General features: G+C 30.1%; 1 protein-coding gene across 1 annotated transcript in view; it reads left to right on the forward strand.

Annotated features, from left to right (window-relative positions):
* Positions 1 to 20,390, forward strand: part of LOC121113554 (monocarboxylate transporter 2) — a 169,760-nt gene that overhangs the window by 68,968 nt on the left and 80,402 nt on the right. The window lies entirely within an intron of this gene.

A 20,390-nucleotide genomic window follows, 5' to 3' on the forward strand; every position in this document is an offset into this window, starting at 1 on the left:
CGTATTTTTTTGTTTTTGGCCAAAAACCAATTTTTTTTATTTATATTAGTATCAAAAACAACATATTTTCCCCTTTTTAGAGAGAATTGGAGTTAGATTTTTCCCTTGACAGCACATTAGTGTTGATGTCGATAGAATAGTTGTACCGGGATACTAAAACTTTTCAAACGGTGATATTCCCAATTTTTAGTAGAACCAGTGCATATACTTTCAATAGCACTAAATCCTTAAAAAATGAAACAGCAAGAACGTAATCCCCCAAAAAAAAAAAAAAAAATATTTTCCTCCTTAATCCAAGCAAAATTGTCCTGTATATAGTAAGAACAAAAAATGTGTTATCTTTGAAAACAAAAATCCTTAAATTTATTAAATAGCATCCACCTCAAATAAAAATCAAGTGGACGCCCTTGTAAGTGCATGCGAATTGTCGTAAATGAAATTTTTGTTTTATGTTGTTTTTGTCAAAAAACTATAGAAAATTACCAAAATACCAATACCTATCGAAACTGGTACAAAAAGAGTGAGTTCGTGACAACCGGGGCGTTGCTAGCTTTCATAATAATATTTTTTTTTAGGGAGAGGGGGGATGGTTTGCCTCAAAGAATATCAACACTTTTAAGTGGTTCAAGTCCTCCACCCCGAAAAAGGGGTATAGCGACACCCATAGTGACAATACTATAGTACTTTTCATAAATTTTCTGGAATTTATCAGCCCTACCACCTGCTCTGTGCACCTATCCTGAACAATCGATACATGTGGGTTTTCTTTACGCTTTGTTGTGCTCAGAATGGTGTTACCTAGCTAACAGAAAAATAGCCTATGTATTATGATGTCAGCTCTCAATTAGATGATTAACAAATGTGTTCTGGTGAATTGAACTTTTGTTCAGCAATTAATTAGCAAAGCATAAAAACCATGCAGATCCGTTACTATGATTTTTCAGAGAATGTTTTATTTCTTAAATGTCAAATTCGACAAATATAATTTATGAAAAGTGACAAAATACAAAATTTTACAAAAAAAAATTCAGTATTATTTTTCGGGAGAGGCAAAATTTGACCAAATGACCTTTTTTAGAAAAAAAATTAAAAGACGATATTTGACCAATTATTTATTTATTAATTTTTTTTAATAAAGGAAAAAGTTTTTAACAATTTGACAAAAAAATAATTGGAAAAGTTATTAATTTCCGAACTTAGACAACAAAATTAAATAATTGACAAAAATGATTTTCTTTTTAAAAAAATTGATAGCATGTCTTAAGTCACCATAGTCATGGGCGTGAGTCCATATATGCCTATTATGTTGTTATGCTCAAGTTCTGTCTCTCTATGACTGCAACAAATGTAGAGAAGTATTTATTTAACTAAAAATCTTTTAATTAGATTTGAGAGAGTTCGCTGACAAAAAAAACATCCAAAAAATCATTTGCTTTCAAACTTGTAAAATTTCAAAATTTAATATGTGAAATACAACAGTACATTAAAAAAAAAAAGTTATATTTTAACACTGTTCTTAACATAGGTATTCACAACCTATTTTGCGAAAAGTTTGAAATATTTATCGGACCCCACTCATAACAAAGAGTCAGTGATATTTTGTATTAAATAAATCTTATATTTTATTACCAATGGTTTTATTTTTGACAATAATCTTTAAAAAATGATACATTCCAATGGTTTTATTTTTTAATCAAGAATAAATATTTTTCTTTTCTTGTAAAAATGGAATTCGATGAAGATACAAGCATACATATATCAAATAAAAATGGTCAATTAATTGTCCTTCCCATCCGACCCTTCTTGTCTTAATATAAATTATGAAGTGCACCCAAGAAAGATATATAAACTATGTATGTACATTAGGGTGAATCTGATTTACTTCAAAAGAGTTTAACCTGTATTTGGTACTGTGTATAGACCTAATGAACATATCTGTACAATAAATAAATAGTCCAATTTTTGAATGTACAAAAACACAATATATGCGATCAATAAACAACAAACGGGAATCTGAGGGCGAATTTTTGTGAAATGTCATTGTACTGTGCTCAATGTAAATATAGTAAATAATGATAAAAAAATATCAGTCAAAATTTAAGAATTTTTGGGGCATGAGCCTCACCCTAATGTATTACTTATATGATCATAACTTCAACGATTGCAACCATTTTACTTTGCAAATATATAAATCATATTATTATATTACACTCATATTCTAGCCCCTTAAAATAAAGTGGACTTGAGCACTTTGTGTTTTTTAGGCCTGTCTCTATTTTTCTGTGTATCTACAAGTATGTAATAAGGACTACCACAACATTAAGTGTTGGGTTTCATTCTAAGAACCATATTATGGTCTGTGACCGTTATGACTTCTAGTGGACCTTTGAAGAAATTCGGTCAAGACCGATCTCAAATAAAAATTTGGTGTAGACTAGTATTGTGTTGGTCCATAACTATTTGGTCCAGTCCAATACAATCATAGGGTTGGTCCTTGAAACTTTTACAAAAAATGTCGATGGTTTATTAATACAAGATAATCCGAGCATATTACATTTTTACTTGGTTATATAATTTATTTTATTATGCAACGGAATATATAAAAAAGGAAAAACACTCTTAATAATGTCACGAAGGATATATTGTACCTTATTTACGGACCGACAAGTGGGACTGGATGGACCGAGCAGGACATCACTGCAATCCTTGGTTCTAATTAAGGACCGACACAATACTTGTCTTGACCGATTCTATAGATGAATTGATGATGAGGACTAGTTTTGTGTCTGTCCTTATTTAGGACTGAAGACTATAGTTCCCTCCAGTTAAGTCTTGGTCTGGTCCACTTCAGCCCTTCATATTATTCCTCAAACATATTAAGTTCGGTCCTTGATAACGTCACTCAGCCTTATTTTTTATCTGTTTAACAAGTTCTAGTTCTGTCAGTCCGAAGTTAAATGTGTTCCATATATCTATATACGATATTGAGACCGAAATAATCATTCGAGAACAAATTTATTCAGACTGAACTGGAAAAAATCGATCTTGCACCGAGTCTCAACACTAGTATCTACACATTTAAAGATCAAATGAGTAAAATAATCATTGACATTTGAAGATGATATATGTTGTAAAGATGGAGAAAAATACCTCTTTAAAAAAAATATTGTTTTTTCATGACTGCATGATTAACCTTGGGGGTAGTAGTACAGTGCATTTAAATTTGAAAAAGATGGGTTTTAGATTGTCAACCTCAATGTATGTAAATACTAGGTATACTTGTATCTATATACCTATAATGTCGATAGAGAGTTAATTATGTAGATATGTCTCGAGGGACATCCTTTGCTACATATATTAAATATCATATGATTATTATCCAAAAATTATAAATGGATTATCCATAAAGGTTATTAAACTGATGTATGTACATATAATAATGGGGCTCATTCTATTTTTTCATTATAGGTAAGTTACTCTGCTCAAAGATAAGTATGGTTAGAGTTGTAAATCGTAAGCATTAACTGTATGTAAAAAAAGAGAAACCAAAAATTTAGATGGTCACTCTGACAATTTGATAATGTTTTGGAGGAGAGCGGCTTAGCTGCCATGATGTTTCATTAGATTAACTTAAAGCTTTAAGGCAAGTGGCAAAAATTAAAAATTACGCAATCAATGTTAGTATAAGGAAGTGTTCTTATCGACCATGTTTTGTTCTCTAGGAGTGTCCACTATTAATCCATATCTAAAAATTATAATTATATAAATTCCGCAAAAAGAAAAAAATGCCTAAACAGTTTAAGAGAAAATTACAAAAAATCAAAAACATAGCGACGTTATCTGAGATATTATAAAAAATATCAGTAAGACAAAAAATCGACTTAGGCTACTTTCTTTGCAAGCTTTAAATTAGTTTCAAAAATCATTGAGAGGAAGGAAATTAACACAATACTCCGTATCAATTAATAAAATAGGGAGGAATTACTTCGTTATCGACTCTTAATGGTTCTCTAAGCCCAACAGAGTATAATCAGTGTTACTCTTCGTCATTCACAAGCACAGAAACTCTTGGATCCACTTTATACTGAGATATTCTCTTTTCAAAAAAAAAAAATTTGACAACTCATATGAGCATATTGTATGTATTGCAGCTCAGCTTTATTTCCAACTTTGCAAAAGTTATTCAGGTTTATAAACCAATTTGAGGGAAATGATTATGTTAGATTATTTTTCATCAAAATGAAAATCCTGAAATATGGTTTACAAATGATGCCAAATGATGCGATAATAAAACACATATTACTAATAAAATTTAAATAAAAGTTGGCTAATGGAATCTATCAAGCATATGTAGGTATAAACACCTTGCAATAAATGAAAATCCTCATTACAAACATACATGCATGAGGATTTACTCCCAAATGAATTCTTAAAAAGCATTAAAATGCAGATAATATTTAGTTAAAAGGAAAATGACGTATTTCCTGGTAGGATTTGGGTGTTTTTAAGCATAGTAAATATTTCAAATAAAGATTGGTTTGTAAGCCATTAGCAGGGATGATTAATGGTTTGAGATATCAGGGCTAGATTGATGGTAAAAATAAAGGTTATTACGAGCTCATTTTACTATTTTTATAGCCTTTTATTTAAAGACCAACATTGATAAATTTGTTTTTACATTATTTTATATGGTAAAAAAAATAGAGTAATTTAAAATGACCATTTATTTGATAAATCGCTGCACATTTGTCGACGTAAGCGAAATAATTCAACCTACATATACCATACATTGTACATAATATATGTATCCATTGTAATTGAAGTGAAAGGTTGCATTGCTCATTTAGGTAGCTTATACATATATTATTAATTCAATTGTACTAAACTCTTATTGGTGTTGTATAGACATGCACCGAAAAGCAATTTGGTAGATGAATGATTAATTGACAGTGGTTCATCGCCCGAATATTAATTTAATTTCTAGTAAATACCAAATACTATTAGAAGATGATGCTGTCTTACACGTAACTTACGCTATTGTCTTGAAGAATGAAAAGTATCATATTAAATTTTTTGTAAATGTTAATATTTATATATATTAAGAATGAATTTTATTTACCTTAGCAGTTCTCATTATTATTTAATTCCTGAGGTGTCAACATCCTTTCCAAAATAGATTCAGTTATATTCAAAACCTGATTGAACATTCATGTTTGCTTATAAAATTAATCCTGAGTAAGCCTAAAGATTTGTTACAGAGTTATAGTTGTAAGTCATTTTTGGACTGAAAATAGAATTGGGGATTGACATCGGAGTAATTCTAGTAAAGGTCCTTTTCCCATTCCTCCCTTGTCACAGCTGATTGTACCTGATCTAATGAAACGTCATGAGCATTATTTTTTCTCTCCTCAAAAACATTCTTCAAATTGTCAGATTGTCAGGGTTGCCATGTTGATTTTCGTTTTTTTTTTAAACATGACTAGCGTTACTCATGTAGCTATTCATTATTACTCACTAGTGTTTTAAATCCTAAGTCATACAGTGCAAGATTTGTGTAGTTTGTAATATGAACAGTGTTTTCTTATTAATTTTTAATCTTAAGTAGCAGCAATTGCCGACTAGTGGTTTATTGACAAAGAGGTCGATTACCGATTAGTTGGCGACCTATTAAGACCAAAGCGTAGATTTTTCTACATGGCAATAAAAACCAATTTAGATATTTAATACTGGCGGTAGTCCTTAGTATTGTCCAGAGCTATTAGACGTCGACAAACATTCAAATTTTGCTTTAATGATATAAAAAATAACAAATCCTTGGTGTTACACTCCATTTTTCATGAGCACACTCACACGTACGCAGATACTCACTCAATACTTAGCCATTCTCTCATAAAGAATAAAAATAATGGATTAAGAAAAAAAATGTAACATGATTTGATGAGCTAGGATGGATTACTTTAGCTCGTTGTTAAACCTCCTCTAAAGTCCCATTCATTTTTTTAAATTGTATATAAAGTACTTCCCGCTTTATATATATATATATGCGTTCAACTAAACGCTTGCAAGATATTATTCATTTTATAAAGTGCTCCCTGTATACTATACTCTTTTTTTCTGTATACTGTATTGGTATATGGATCAGGGACAGTGCACCCAGTGACGTATTTTCATATATTCATAATTTATTTATTACTCGTTTGATGGTTCTTAAGTTGAATTAATATTACTTTTTAAAGACTTTTTCACTATAATTAGCAAGATTTTTTGCAAAAGAAAAATATTTCACACAATTCAGTCAAATTACGTAATTACAGTAATTGTATCTTATCGTCAAATAATGAAATATACTAATTTATATAATAGAACATCCTTTTAGATTGAAAATGGGAAGAGTTTATGTTATTATAAATACCCCAAAGTGTAACTTTGTTTTATTATTGTGGATATTAATAAATATTTACTTTTTTTTTTTTTACTAACAATACTCATGATAATCAAGATAAATCCATAATATTATATATTTTAACTATAAAGTACTTTCAAATAAATATATATAGCTATATTCTTAAGAAAAAGATCAAAAATGGTGCGCCTGACATTTTCACTATACTCTAAAGACATTTCTTATTTCTTTTTATTTATGTTACGGTGTGGTCCATTGAAGTCTGATCACTAACTAATTCAATAATTAATTAAGTTTGAGTTATTTAAATTAATTCCTGGATCTCCAGGAACCCCGTTTATGCCGTCAGCAAGTCCTTAAGAAAGAAGTATTCTGTCAAAAAGGTCAAACTGGATCCAGGGCAGTTAAAGAAAACAGTCTAGGCCAATCTCCTCAAGTCCATGAGGGCACATACAAGATATCTCGAAGTTTCTCACCAGTCTGTCTAAAAAGCTATCAAAGAAGTGGGTGGAAAGAGCTTTGTGAAGGTAGAGAGGCAATTTTTGTGCTCTTTTTGACACTTTTGGCCTCTCTACAGCCCAAATACCAACCCTACGACTACACCTCTTCGATGCATGTCGAGAGGAAGGCTGACAGTGTCCGTCGTATAAACAACGAGGCCCTCAAAGACGCTGTCACCCAGCACTGGGATGCCATGTCCGATTACTACATCCGCAGCCGGTCTTAATTCATCCACCGCTGCCTTGAAGCCATCATTGTTGTTAAGGAAGGCTACATTAATGAGTAAAAGAGCTCAGACCCACAACTATTTATAGATGAATTTTATAGAAATTCTATTGTTAATTAATATATAATATTTGGTTAAAGCTTAAATGATAAAATGTTCATATTTTATTGGACCACTCGGTATTTATGCGATATACTAGAATAATAAAGGAGATACAAGTACAAATTTTGAGATTTACATATCCACTATATTTCCAGACATGGGTAGAATTCATATTCCATTCAAAATTATTACTCATATTTATCTACTTTATAAAACTGCACTTTGCATTGGCTATATTATATATGATGAATCATTAATGTCGTGTTGTGGTGTAGAAGATTGGTGCATTATTCTTTTGCTTGACAGATGAATTAGCTTAATTCAAAAATATATGTAAATGTGATTGCATTTAGAATTTACATACTTAGGAGAAAAAGGTGTGAAATGATTCATGATTCCTTAATTTAATCTTAGATCTAAGAAGAGATAGATAATCAAATCAATGGACACAAATGTTCATCATGAGGGGCCTTGAACTCAAGGGGTATCCCATGTTACACACCTCACAGAAGCATTTAACACTTGTGGCTATTTGTCTTCATGGTTTAATATTTCATATTTGTACATATAATGATATTACACGGTTTAATTACTGGGAGTGAGGTAGGTTTATTTATGTATTTATTTTCCTTTCTTATTTCACCTGCAAGGGTAGTCGTCTACATTATTAATTATTTGAGTAGGTTTTGAGACGGCGTTACTTCACTAACATCAAAATGTACACTGTATTTTGTTATAAGCTATCAATTATTATGCCTACTTATTTCCATTAATTAGTATTCTGAACAGTGAACATTTTCTAAAAAAAAATATAGAATAATAAACCCATAGTTGGGAAGAATTGGTAAAAAAATGATCACTTTGAATTCTGGTAAGTTTAAAATTGCCTTCATAAGGTATGAACGTCTTTTGTCTCATGTTATTGTTAGGGATAGGTTGTCAATTGTTGTCAATTAAACTGATTTTGGGAAATTTTTATGTTTCTTTTTGAAGGAAAGGTTCCAAGACACAATTTCCAAATACCAAATTTACCTATATTTTTATTCCATATGCTCTCCTTCACTTCGCCATACCGGCGTACAGTTTGGTAGCTCTAGACAATGTAGGCCATCGTGCTGATATCTTGAAGCGAATCCAAATTTAGATAAGAGGTTCGGCAGAAATTCTTTTCTAAGACACTGCAAAGTCTAGGGGGTTGCGATTCCACATGGAGGCAGGCCATAAAACAACCATATTGTTGCTACAGAAGTTTTGATTCTTTTTGGCTGTATGGGAGAGGGCCCCTTCCTTAATGTACTTATTGATGTTATAGACAGTCTGGATAGAGAATCCAACGGTATAGGAAGGTTTTTGAGCAATGAAACCGGCGTGGAGGAGATCGTACATGTGTTGTCTATTTTTCTGTTGCTCCAACATTTTTTCACTTAAAGACTTGGGATAAATACAAAATTCTTTTTTTTTGTTTCAGCTGTCTTTTGGTTGCATAATAAAACCTGGTAATAAAAAATAATGGGGATAAAAGCGTAATTAAAAAGTACTGCAAGTTTTAGGTCCCCACTTTGTACATATAAAAAAAATTAACCAATAAAGATCATGTATGTATGGCAGTATCTCTCAAACATTATTTGAGAAAACACAAGGGTCTCTAAGATCCCCCACCATCATTTTAAACTTTTATAATTTGAAATTTTCGACAGAGTATTTTGCAAATTTTTTGATGACTCATCTTATAAATACCATATTTATTTACTTTTTTTAATTTTTTTAAACTCTCGTCGCTATTTAAGACTCTGCGTACAATAATTAGAAAACTGCTGATATACTCTTATATATATTGTTATAGAATTGGGTTTAATTTATTCTACATAGAGTAATTAAACAAATAAACTATAGCTAATTGATTAATATTAAAACAGTGCCAAATTGCCATAGGAACAAATTCAAAAACAAAAAAATATATATATTTCAGTTAAAACTTTGTAATCAATAACTCAAATGGAAAGTGAGCGCTTTCCTAATTTGGAAAACAAAATTAATCAAAGCTTTATTAAATACTTCATGTAATCTATAAAAAAAACCGTATTTCACCGTAAAAAAATGTAGGAAAGACCAAGAACAGTCCATCGCAGAAAGATTCCAACTCGTTTAATATCAAAAAGCTTCATCTGCACCACAAACCTATAACCTAATTCAATGTATTGTGAAAAAATAATCAATAAGTCTTGTCATTTTTTTCCAGATATTGAACAAAAATATTTTTGAGTGATTAAAGAAGTTTTTTGATGATAATTCTTATGTAATAATCGAGTTAATTTTTTATTTTACCTTTTATTAATTGAATTAGTGGTTTTTTTGCAATTAGTTGATTTATTTTTTATCAAAATGCAAAAAAACAGTTGTAACAAGTGTTGCAATGTTCCTCTCTTTTTTTATTATTCTTTTTTATATAATATAATTACACTTAATATCAAGTATATTTTTTAGCCAACGCAGGACCCCTAATATTTTTTTAAGAGGGAAATTCTCTGATATATAAACACTGATCCATGATTTATAATATTAATCTCCTGAATTCACTATAATATGTGCATTAAAATTTAATTATTTAACATCATGAGGCGCATAACAAATCAATCGTTATTCAAATCAAGAATGTCTTGAACAATTTACCGTGTACTGTCTGTGCAGGAGATTAATCGAAAGTTTGGACTCTTGGTATTTATGATGATGAAGGATTACATCCGATACAAGTCCTACTTCCTTCGTAGAAGCCAGTTTATGGCCCAAAAGACAAAGAAGAAGACGTTCTGAGTGAAGGTGAAGAAATGGCTTAACAAGTTCAAGATTCACCCTAACCAAACATCCTCATCTTTTCCTCTACCAGGACCAAAAAAGTGAGCAACAAAAACAATCTGCTCAAATCCTTCTAAGGTTCAAATTGCGACAAAGTTTCCTGGTCCTGAGGTTGTGAACAATTAGGGAAACGGCATTTCTTGCCCCACGTCTTCAAATCCGGGCTTAGAGTAAACAATGAGTTCTACATAGACGTCCTACGACGTTAAGCCCTATATGGATCAGGTAGTCGGGGAGAACCATATATCCTCCTGTAAAACCGTGTCTCCGCCCAGTGACTCTACCAGAACCTCCTATACTACTGGGACAAACATGTATGGCCCAGCCAATAACTTTAAACATATGAACTTTTTTATATAGTGTGTGGCTATGAGGGCACTAATAGTCCCCCCCTTGACAAAAGGAGTTTCTCATTGTTTCAATAATCATGTACGTGTTCACCACGATCCTAAGGGAGGACGTCATGAACATCTACTGTTATGTCCTGTCCTGCCTGTTGTATATCATTCTTCTGACAAAGATTTTATATTTAAACTATCATATTGATAAATTTCCTCAGAAAATTTCAAAAATCTTTTCGGGGGGGAAATTCAAAGGGACGACTTTTTCGCTCTGACGTTCCCAAAAAATGGCCTACATCCTGATGTTATAACGAAAGTACAATATTCACTTTATTTACTGAAAGCAATTAAGGACGCTCCAAATGTCCCGGAGGAAAATATTGTTATAGACTATATAATATTGTTATTCCTTATTTTTTTTTTAAATATTCAGCTTTGAATTTTTATTTTATTGTTTTTATATGATTTTTTTTTATCGCCACGGAGATATGTAAAGTTTTTTAAAAAGGTTAAAAACCAACGTCAGTAGAGATAACAACCTGTATATGTTTATACGATGTATAGGCTTTATAATGGTTCACTTTACAAATTAATATTTTCATAATGTTAGGAATGCACCAAATATAATTATAATTACCTGGAATAATTTGATCATGTTTCGCTTTCAAGTAATATATTTTCTGAGGGAAAGCCTCAAATATCAATATAATTTCACAATAATACATATTACAAATGTATGTACCAAGGAAAATATAATAACATTTTGTAAAAAGGTTATGAATCTTTCAAAAATAATTATAATTATAACTGTACTTATAAAACCTCCTTTTAGATCATTCTTGACACCAAATTCCTGACATTTAATTAAGAGTAAGTCTAATTTGTTTTAATTATGCAAGGCTATAATTATTTTTAATTGCAGGTATTTACGTGAAAAAATAACGTAAATAATTGCATTGCATTTTTTTTTTCTTTCCATTAGTGGAAAAAGATTTGTTCATACAAATAAAGGTATATAAATGGCTGTCAGTCATAGCAATGACAAAAGTTGTAAGAAATATTACTTTAGACTAGTGCAAGATATTTGAACAGTACTTTATTTAACTTTCCAAATATGTTATCATTATTATTTTATTCCTGAAGAAAAAACATGTAATTATAAATTGTGTGTCATTATGAATGACGGAGAGTAACACTAATTATTTTTTGGGAGCTATAAGTGTAAGTTTTTGATATACTCGGAGTAAAATTAAGGATCGACATTGGAGTAATTTCTCCATATGTCTTTGCTAGAAACGGATTAGGGTTTGTATTTGTTTACTTCCTGGCATAGCTTCTTCCAACTATGTAATTAATAAAACGTTATGACAGTTGATCTGCTCTTCCCCCAAACATTCTTCAAAATTGCAGGGTTACCATGTTTCTCGCTTTCTTTTTTTGAAGCATACTTGTAGGTTAAACCTGTAGTCTCCTTGTTCAGCAGCAACGATCTTCTAAAGAAGGTACCAGACAAGGGAGCAGGTGTTCACGACGTCCTCATGTACACGTACATGATGAGTCTCTTATCGCCTCGATTAGAGACTCTTTCTTGCTCTGGGGGAGGGGACCTATTAGTGTCCTTCTTTACCACGCCTCATATAATCAATTTTATAGTATTAACATTGTGGGAGCTGGGGTCCAGACATCCTTGTCCCATTAGTAGGGGAGGTTCTCAGAGAGACATTGCCTGGCTGTTTTTTTTTCGGGGTTTGACTGGAAGATGTATAGCTCGGCCTCGACTACCTGATCCATCCAGAAGTTAACCACTTTCTTCAAAACGTCGATGTTGGCATCAGTGTTTACTCTAAGATTTAATACCACAATTTATACTCCATTAAGCAGGAGTTAATTTGTGAATTTAATCATGATCTTCATTAGACGTTTTCAAAAATATATCCATGGTCGACATAAAATTATGCTTAAAAAAGGTATTTCTACTTTTATAACTTTTCATATGGCTGTATATTGACATACTGATTCACTAAAATATTATATATTGTAAAAATACCGGTTTTTTCTGTAGCAAAATACAAAGGAATAGATTTTTCATCTCTTGGTTATCCGATCATTGAAATTCAAAATTGAGTTCAAACTTAAATTCAAGCTTGATGCTGAATTTTTTTAAGAGACTATAATCATTTCATTATTTTTCCAAAAAAAATGCCCATAAAATTTAGCTGTCAAATAACTTATTAGTACCCAGCGGTAGTGCACGGCATTGCTTGGAGTTATTAGGGGCCGAAGAGGATTTCTGAGGAATTTATCATCTACCTATATGATTCAAACCAAGTTTGTCTGTTCTACGAAACCTAATATTTCTGGACAATGCTGCGTACTAATGCCAGTATACAATAAATTAAATTTATTTTGTGCCATCTATTATTTACCATCTCATCTTGTAATTTCCCATGGTCCTGAAATTGAAAAAAATGCTTCCGGGGGATTCTGCTAAAGGACACTTTCCCTAGTCGACATACTTGTCTGATGATTTTTTTTATAAAATAATGTATATTCAGTTTGAATTTCAGCCTTCAATCGATTTTAAATGTTAATACTCACTCAACAAATAAGTGAAATATTATTTCATCCCTATACCCCTCAAGAGGAAAATACGTTCATCTATTAAAAATGCGTATTTAGTGATCTGTAATATGCAAATCAAGAATAAATAGACCAAGAACATGTTTTTTAATTCATTATGATCAATTTAGTATTGATCATTCTCAGTTCATATTCATAAATAAAATACTAAATTCTTAACTTTTTAAAATTTTGTTTGAACAGTTTTCTTTTATTTAAATATGTGATAGGCCAGATTGTACTATTTGGTCTTCTTTAAAATGATTATCATATTTTTTTTTACATAAAGTGAAGTTTTTTACATCGAGGCTTTTTAGACATTCATTATAATAAAATCTTGCATTGTTTATATATTTTTTTCTGAATGTATGTTGTAAATTGTTAAACATAATTAATTCTAAAATATTGTCCTTACAATATTTTAATTCAATGATGTATTTTGCAAATCTAATCCTCATGTGTGAAAATAAATTGATTTATGACTGCTTGTTATTAAAAACGCTGTAATGTTTAATACTACTTTTAAGGAACGATTATCTTTGAGTAAGTAAAACATGTCTAGGGAAAAGTAAAATAAATACTATGAGATGTAAGACAGAACAAATATTGTGAAATGTCTAAGCAGTTGTTGTTATGTTCATGATAAGTTTGTTTTGGAATGAGGAATTTGCAAATTCCTTAAATTGTTTTATCTCCCTAGAAAGTTTTTCAGAAGAAATAAACGTTTATAAGTTATATTATTTCAGTTAAAAATGAGAGTGATTACATTTTAATCCTAGTTGAAGTAAAAAGTAGTTGTTGAACAAAAAAGAATATTAATTTATGTTATGTTTAATAAAATAGAGAAACTTATAGGCTTCTGTAAAATGTCACAAGCGCCGAGGTGCCTACAACTTTAATAATTTTTAATATTATCGGCACCTTAATTGAAGAATGGCGACTAGTCGCCTTTTAGCACTTAACCACAAGACCTTGGGCCTTGCACTGGATATAATTTTGTAGAAATATATATACCCTAGGATGCACCGTAATGTCAAAAGTTAAGAATTTGATATCTTAGGATATTTTTTTATTTTAAATTTTATTTCCTCTAAGCAAGAAATAGCTATCAAACGTCCAAAAAAATATTCTTCATGAACGTGTTTTGATTTGAAAATCTCTAAAATGTTGGAAAAAAATTAAATTTTGATGTTGTTTCTTTAAAATATCGATTTGAATCCAGTTACAGGATTTTTATATTATTAAGTATTATAGATGAAACAGATATTTTGAAAAATATTTAACCAATCTTTTTCTAACTTTACTCATAATATGATTCCTTTAGTTTCAAACATATTATCAATAAATTTCTGGAAAAAATTTTATTACTTATTTTTTGCAATATTTGCAAAAATGAACCAGTTATCGAGTTGTTGTTTTTCTTTTACAATTGCAACAAATGCTATTATCTGTTTTTTTTTGTCAAATTAGCGTTTTTTTCAATTTTCTTTGTAAATTGCAATTTTGGAATTTTTTGAAGTAAATAAAGAATATACTTCTCATCTAGACCATTTTTAAGATGCATATATGTAGATATGCTTTTAAAAGTTTATTACACCCTAGCTAAGGATTACCCGGCGTTGCTTGGGCTAAGGAGGGAGAGAAATCACATTGAAAATGGTCAAATTTATTGAGAAATTAAAAAAATATTCAGAAAATACTTCTATATACTTATAGCAATAATTATAATAGGAATGTTTCGTTGTTGTCGAAAAAGATCCTGATAATTCTAATTCTCTTGAATTCTTCGCACTATATAAATCCAGTTACGTAAGGTAATCTACAAAGTCTCATCATCGCAACTCACCCCACTATTTCTTTTTGAACTAGTAAAAGAAAGAAAAGTGCCCGCGCATTTATCTTTGGCTAGGCCCCGCTTTCGCTCAACCCGGCCTGGATTAGACCCCTTAAATTATTTAAAGCAAGGTGCACAATATTTTATATTGATAAAATGAATACTAAAAAATATAAAAAGTACAATTTTTGACTCATATGTTAGTTTCATTTTATAAATGGTGTTACAAGAAGTCTAATTTTTTTTTTTTTTTTTTTTTTTTTTTTTTTTTAAGAAACCCCTTTTTTTACAATTAAAAAATCCTCTAATACCACGCCAAAAAAAAGACATGATAGGCCTGCAGCTCTGGCAAATTCAGCTTTTTGATTATTTCTAGGAGAGTGATGTCCGTGATTCCCAACCTTTCATCTTTTCGGAACCCCTAGGCGTATTTTTGGAGGAAGCATCTAATTTTGACCGAATATTTGGATCTACAACTTCTTTACCTTTTAAAAAAGAAAAACATTTTTTTGAAGTTTTATAGAAAATAAATTTCTTTGTGGCATTCTTTTTAGAAAATCTATTTCTTGATGAGCTTGATAACCTCACAATGCCCCCGTTTGGAATCACACAAATAAAAGTATATTTATACAAATACGGGACAGTCTACTTATAATTTAGTATGTATATTTTAAAATTTCCTCTATTTAAGAATGAAGTAACGAAAACTGTAATACAAACATCTTTAAATAATGATCAATTTTGACTTAAAAATTAAAATGACCTGAGCTACGCTAAAAATGGTCTGAGAACCCTCAAAATTTATAAAAGGGAGTTTTTTAATTTCTACAGCGAAACAATTCTATGTGCCAGATGGCAAAGGGATATTAATCCAAATACGGGATAGTCTATTGATCATTTAGTTTATTTAAAATGTCTTCCATTTTAAAATCAAAAAAGGACATTTGGAATAAGATAAATGTTTTTAAATAATGGGCAATTTACACTCAAAAAGCTACTTTTTTATATTCAAATGGCATGTACCACACCAAAAAGAACATAAAAGGGTTCACATATTGCCAAGTTGGGACAGATTAATGAGTATTTGATTTGTATATTTTAGAATGTCATCCATAAAAAATTTATATTCTTATTCAAATAGTCGGTATCTTCATTTTGAAAAGGAATGAATGATAGATTATTTCTTTCATTCATATGTCTTATTGAAATAATAAGAAGTTCGTACACGTTAAATACAATTTTAAGCATTGATAAGAATAATAATCATATCTATTATTAGATATCCACATACCTGAGAGCATCAATCAAATTATTGATGTCAGATAATTTTAATGAAAAATTTATGAGTATAACTCCATAACATCATAAATAATGAATTTATTTAAAAGATCTTACTTACTTAGTTATTTTATACGAAGCTATGAAAAGCAATAAGGGCGTGTATATAAAACCAGGATATGTGTCCGTCAACACGAATCAAGTTAGAATGATTTCCCTCAAAATTGAGTCATGATTAGTGTTGGATTAGTCACCCCCACCATACTTTCAGACTTTTTTCTAATCGATCCAGTCTCTTTCACAATTCATTACTCCTAAGGACACTATAAGTCGATCCACCCGTCTTAGCCATTTTTTTATTTTCTTTACTTGTAGCTAGGATTGAATAAAAACAAAGAAAATAATGAATCATTGCCAGAGCGTTTAATAATAAGTTTCTAGGCATATACTTCCTACTTTTAACTTTAGCAAGGCGTTAGTTTGTTATCACAAAAATGTCCAACGTATTTTGTTGTCAACTGTCGATTTCCTCGTTTCACTTGATACATCATGGATATTTCATAATTTATTCTTTTTAATAAATAAACGAATCACGTCGTTATCTTTATTGCATCACTCAACCTTTCCAACAAAAAGAAATAGAAAAAAGTCCCAAAATCATCTGGTAGTTAGCCAATTAAATCAATCATACCAACCGCTATTTGCATCTTATATACTCGCAGACTATCACTGTCCTATTATTTCTTCACCACTTTTTAAATAAATTACATATTATTCAAATCTGCATAGTATTTTATTGGATACTGTATTATAATATTTGATTAAACGAGTAGTTATGATAAGTTATTATTTGTATGGAAAAAGAGCAAAAATTTCTTCATAGAAATAATAAAATGGCCAATACCTACATATATATATTTATAACATAAACGACGAGGGATCAACAATAAATTATATTACTGTTCTTTTGGAAACGGAGCATATGTATAGAATAACTTATTACATTTACCTAGTGTATTTATGAAAAAGTATAAATTATGAAATAGCCACGAAGTATTAAGGGAGAATAGTGAATTGACAGCTGACAACGAAATACATAGGGTATTTTTGTGTTATTGAGATAACCCCTGGAATTAATAAACATTGTTATAATTATGCTCCATTTCCAAAAGGACAGGATTATAATTTCTTGTTGATCCTTCGTCGTATTTAAGTGTATATATTGGCCATTTTATTATTTGTATGAAGAAATTTTGGCTATCATATCCATTTGTATATTTACGCTTCATATTAAATATTACTAAATAGTATTATTATAAAGTATCAAACTGAATACTATTTAGAATTTTGATATTCTTAAATATATATATCTAATTCCTTTTAAAAATTATGGATAAATAGTATGACATTGATAGTTTGGTAGTACAAAACGGATAAATAATAGTTGGTATGTTTGACTTATTTGGCTAACTACTGGATTATTCACGGCCTTTTTTTTTTTTGAAGAAGAAGAAAGGGTGCGTGATCCAATAAAGTTAACTAGGTGGCAGATATCTTAGATATCTTGCATCTTGAAAGAAGTTATGTTAAACAGCTGAAATGACATACTAACTACGTCATTTCAGGGGATTGACAAATTTTATTAGGACTTGACTCAGAGGAAAGTAGTCTCTTTTAGTTTTTTAGACCGATTCAACACAAGTTGGGATACAAAATTTGTATTTTTGACAAATATTCGAGGATATCCGCCGAGAAAAATGGCACTTAAAGAAGCATAATTCATTGCCACATTAAAAAAATTATAAATTGATATATTTTATTTAAAAGTTCATTCTGGGGACATATTAAGACTTCAAACTATAGTTAATATTCTTGTGTAACTCAGCATATTCACCAAAATATGTCTTGGAAATATTGGGCTGTATATATACCTATATATGATGCCAAAAATATACATGGTCGTTTCTACTTGTCGTGATATTTGTTCAAGATTATTTTTGTGTTAATTCATCAACATATATTTAAATAAATTAATTTGTTTGACATGTAGATATTGGCACTAAATAGCGTATCTCTTTGCTGAGGATCTTCAAAAAGTAGGACTAAAGGAATACAATTTTCAATTAAGTATATTATAAAATGAATTATAAATTCGTCGTTGTATAATTTTTTTTAAATACATATTTTTGTAGAGGTCACATGATCCCTGAATTGTATTGTTAGAGATATGTTGTAAAATGATCCATCCTGTCATCAACGTGATATATGACTATATCATCCACAATTATGAAAAGAGTAAGTACATACCCCTTAACAATCTCCTCATTAAATAAACATGGGACCTCCATTCATGGCATGAGTTTTATATTTATTCATCATTTTTTATTCTTGAACCATGTTTGGAAATTGATGGATCTGTCTTGAGATCTAAAAAATAAATTTTTATTAAAAGTTATAACGTAACTATGTACATGTATGTTGAACATGAACCATGTTGATTGTGAAACTGCTGAACGTAATATGTAATAATTCAAATGTAAATGTTCAATTATTTACCAATTATCGAAATTAGCCAATGTGTACGTTGAAATTTTGGTGTAGCAACGAATATGTTTCTCTTATTTTAAGGACATGTACAATTAAATTTTGAAATAATACATATATATACAATGTTAGACTTACTATTAGATATTTATTTATATCGTTTAGACATAATGTTAATCAAATCAATCATTTATCATAATTTTATGATGTTTTTTAAGATCTTTATTTCAACTGTATGCATGAAAAATTTATATACAATTATATTATAAATATTCTATATAAAAGATAAACTAAAATTTTACAGTACGCATATCGTTACCTGTATTGTATCTCACAAACTCTCCTCCAAAAATAAAAATAACAAAAGGCCGAAAACCAGTTGGTTGTTAGCCAATTTCTCTTCCTAACTATGGAAAAATTATCCAATAATTGTTAGTAATTGTTCGCAGATTTCAAAAATATAATTCTAATTCAACCAATGAACATTCAGAACGTGATTAAGGGTACAAGACGCAGAAACATAGACAGCTGAGAAAAAAAAGTAATGTACAAATTTAAATACAACGACAATGAACAATTTATGTAAGACCCTCTATGATTCTGGAACAGATACAACCCAAGAATTCCTCATACATGTGGGTTCAGTACCCATCAAAAGACGCCTTCAGAGGTTCAAAATTTTAATGTGTGCTGGAACAAGTATTTTTTCACATTGTTATAGTCAAGAAACCTGCAATCAAGACAAGAAAGTAATCAAAGTCAAAAGTCCACCAAATAATCCTCTGACCATATTTGAATTTTATTAGCCTTGTTGCCACATATTATAACCTTCTTGAAGTTAAATTTGGTCGAACCAAGATTTGACAACGTCCTTCATGACTTTCAAGAACCCGTGTAATCCTTTCCTAAACGTTGCAAAATGACAAAAAAAATCCTAAAAGGTATCTTTGGTACATTTTTTTACAATTTGAAAAGCTTTTTAAACCCTCTAAAATTTTTGAAGACATTTCACGGTTGTTATTTAAGAGTGTCAGTAGTGTGTATCCATGAATTATTCTCTTTTACAGCAGCAACCGAAATTATATAATATTTTTAAGAACAAATTTTTACAGCACCTCCTCTTTGTCAAGCGTTGAGCCTTAGAGGGCTTGGTGTTTTATAGCTTGGCATCAATGGCAAATTGTATAGCGTCCAATACAGAATTTTGGCCCACATTATTTGTCATGTGCTCAGTAGCTCTGACGGGAGCCTGAAGATCTTTGTAGAGGAGCACTAGGCCAAAATATCGGCGTCGACTGTAAATTTATTGTACCAAAGTCTGAGAAAAAGGGGAGTGAGGATGATTGCTGCAGAAGGCAGAATTTTTGATTAAGTAATAACTATATATAATTAGCCATATATTAATTGACATGTAACTTAATGTTACGTAATCTATGAACTGGCTTAACTTATTATAAATTATGCAAAATTAGTTTTAAAAATTTATTAAGTTTTTGTTTGCCAAAAAGTGTCTGATCGTTGTTGAGACATAATGTAACGTACATATATTTGAAAAAACTAATTTTTTATGTAAATAATTTTTCAATTATATTTCTAGTTCACTTCGAAATATCAACAAAACAAAACAAAATTATCCTTTTCCTATTTGTATAATCTGAGATAAAAAATAATTCCATTGGGTTACTAGAA

Source organism: Lepeophtheirus salmonis, chromosome 2, assembly GCF_016086655.4.
Source record: "Lepeophtheirus salmonis chromosome 2, UVic_Lsal_1.4, whole genome shotgun sequence".
NCBI lineage: Eukaryota > Metazoa > Arthropoda > Copepoda > Siphonostomatoida > Caligidae > Lepeophtheirus > Lepeophtheirus salmonis.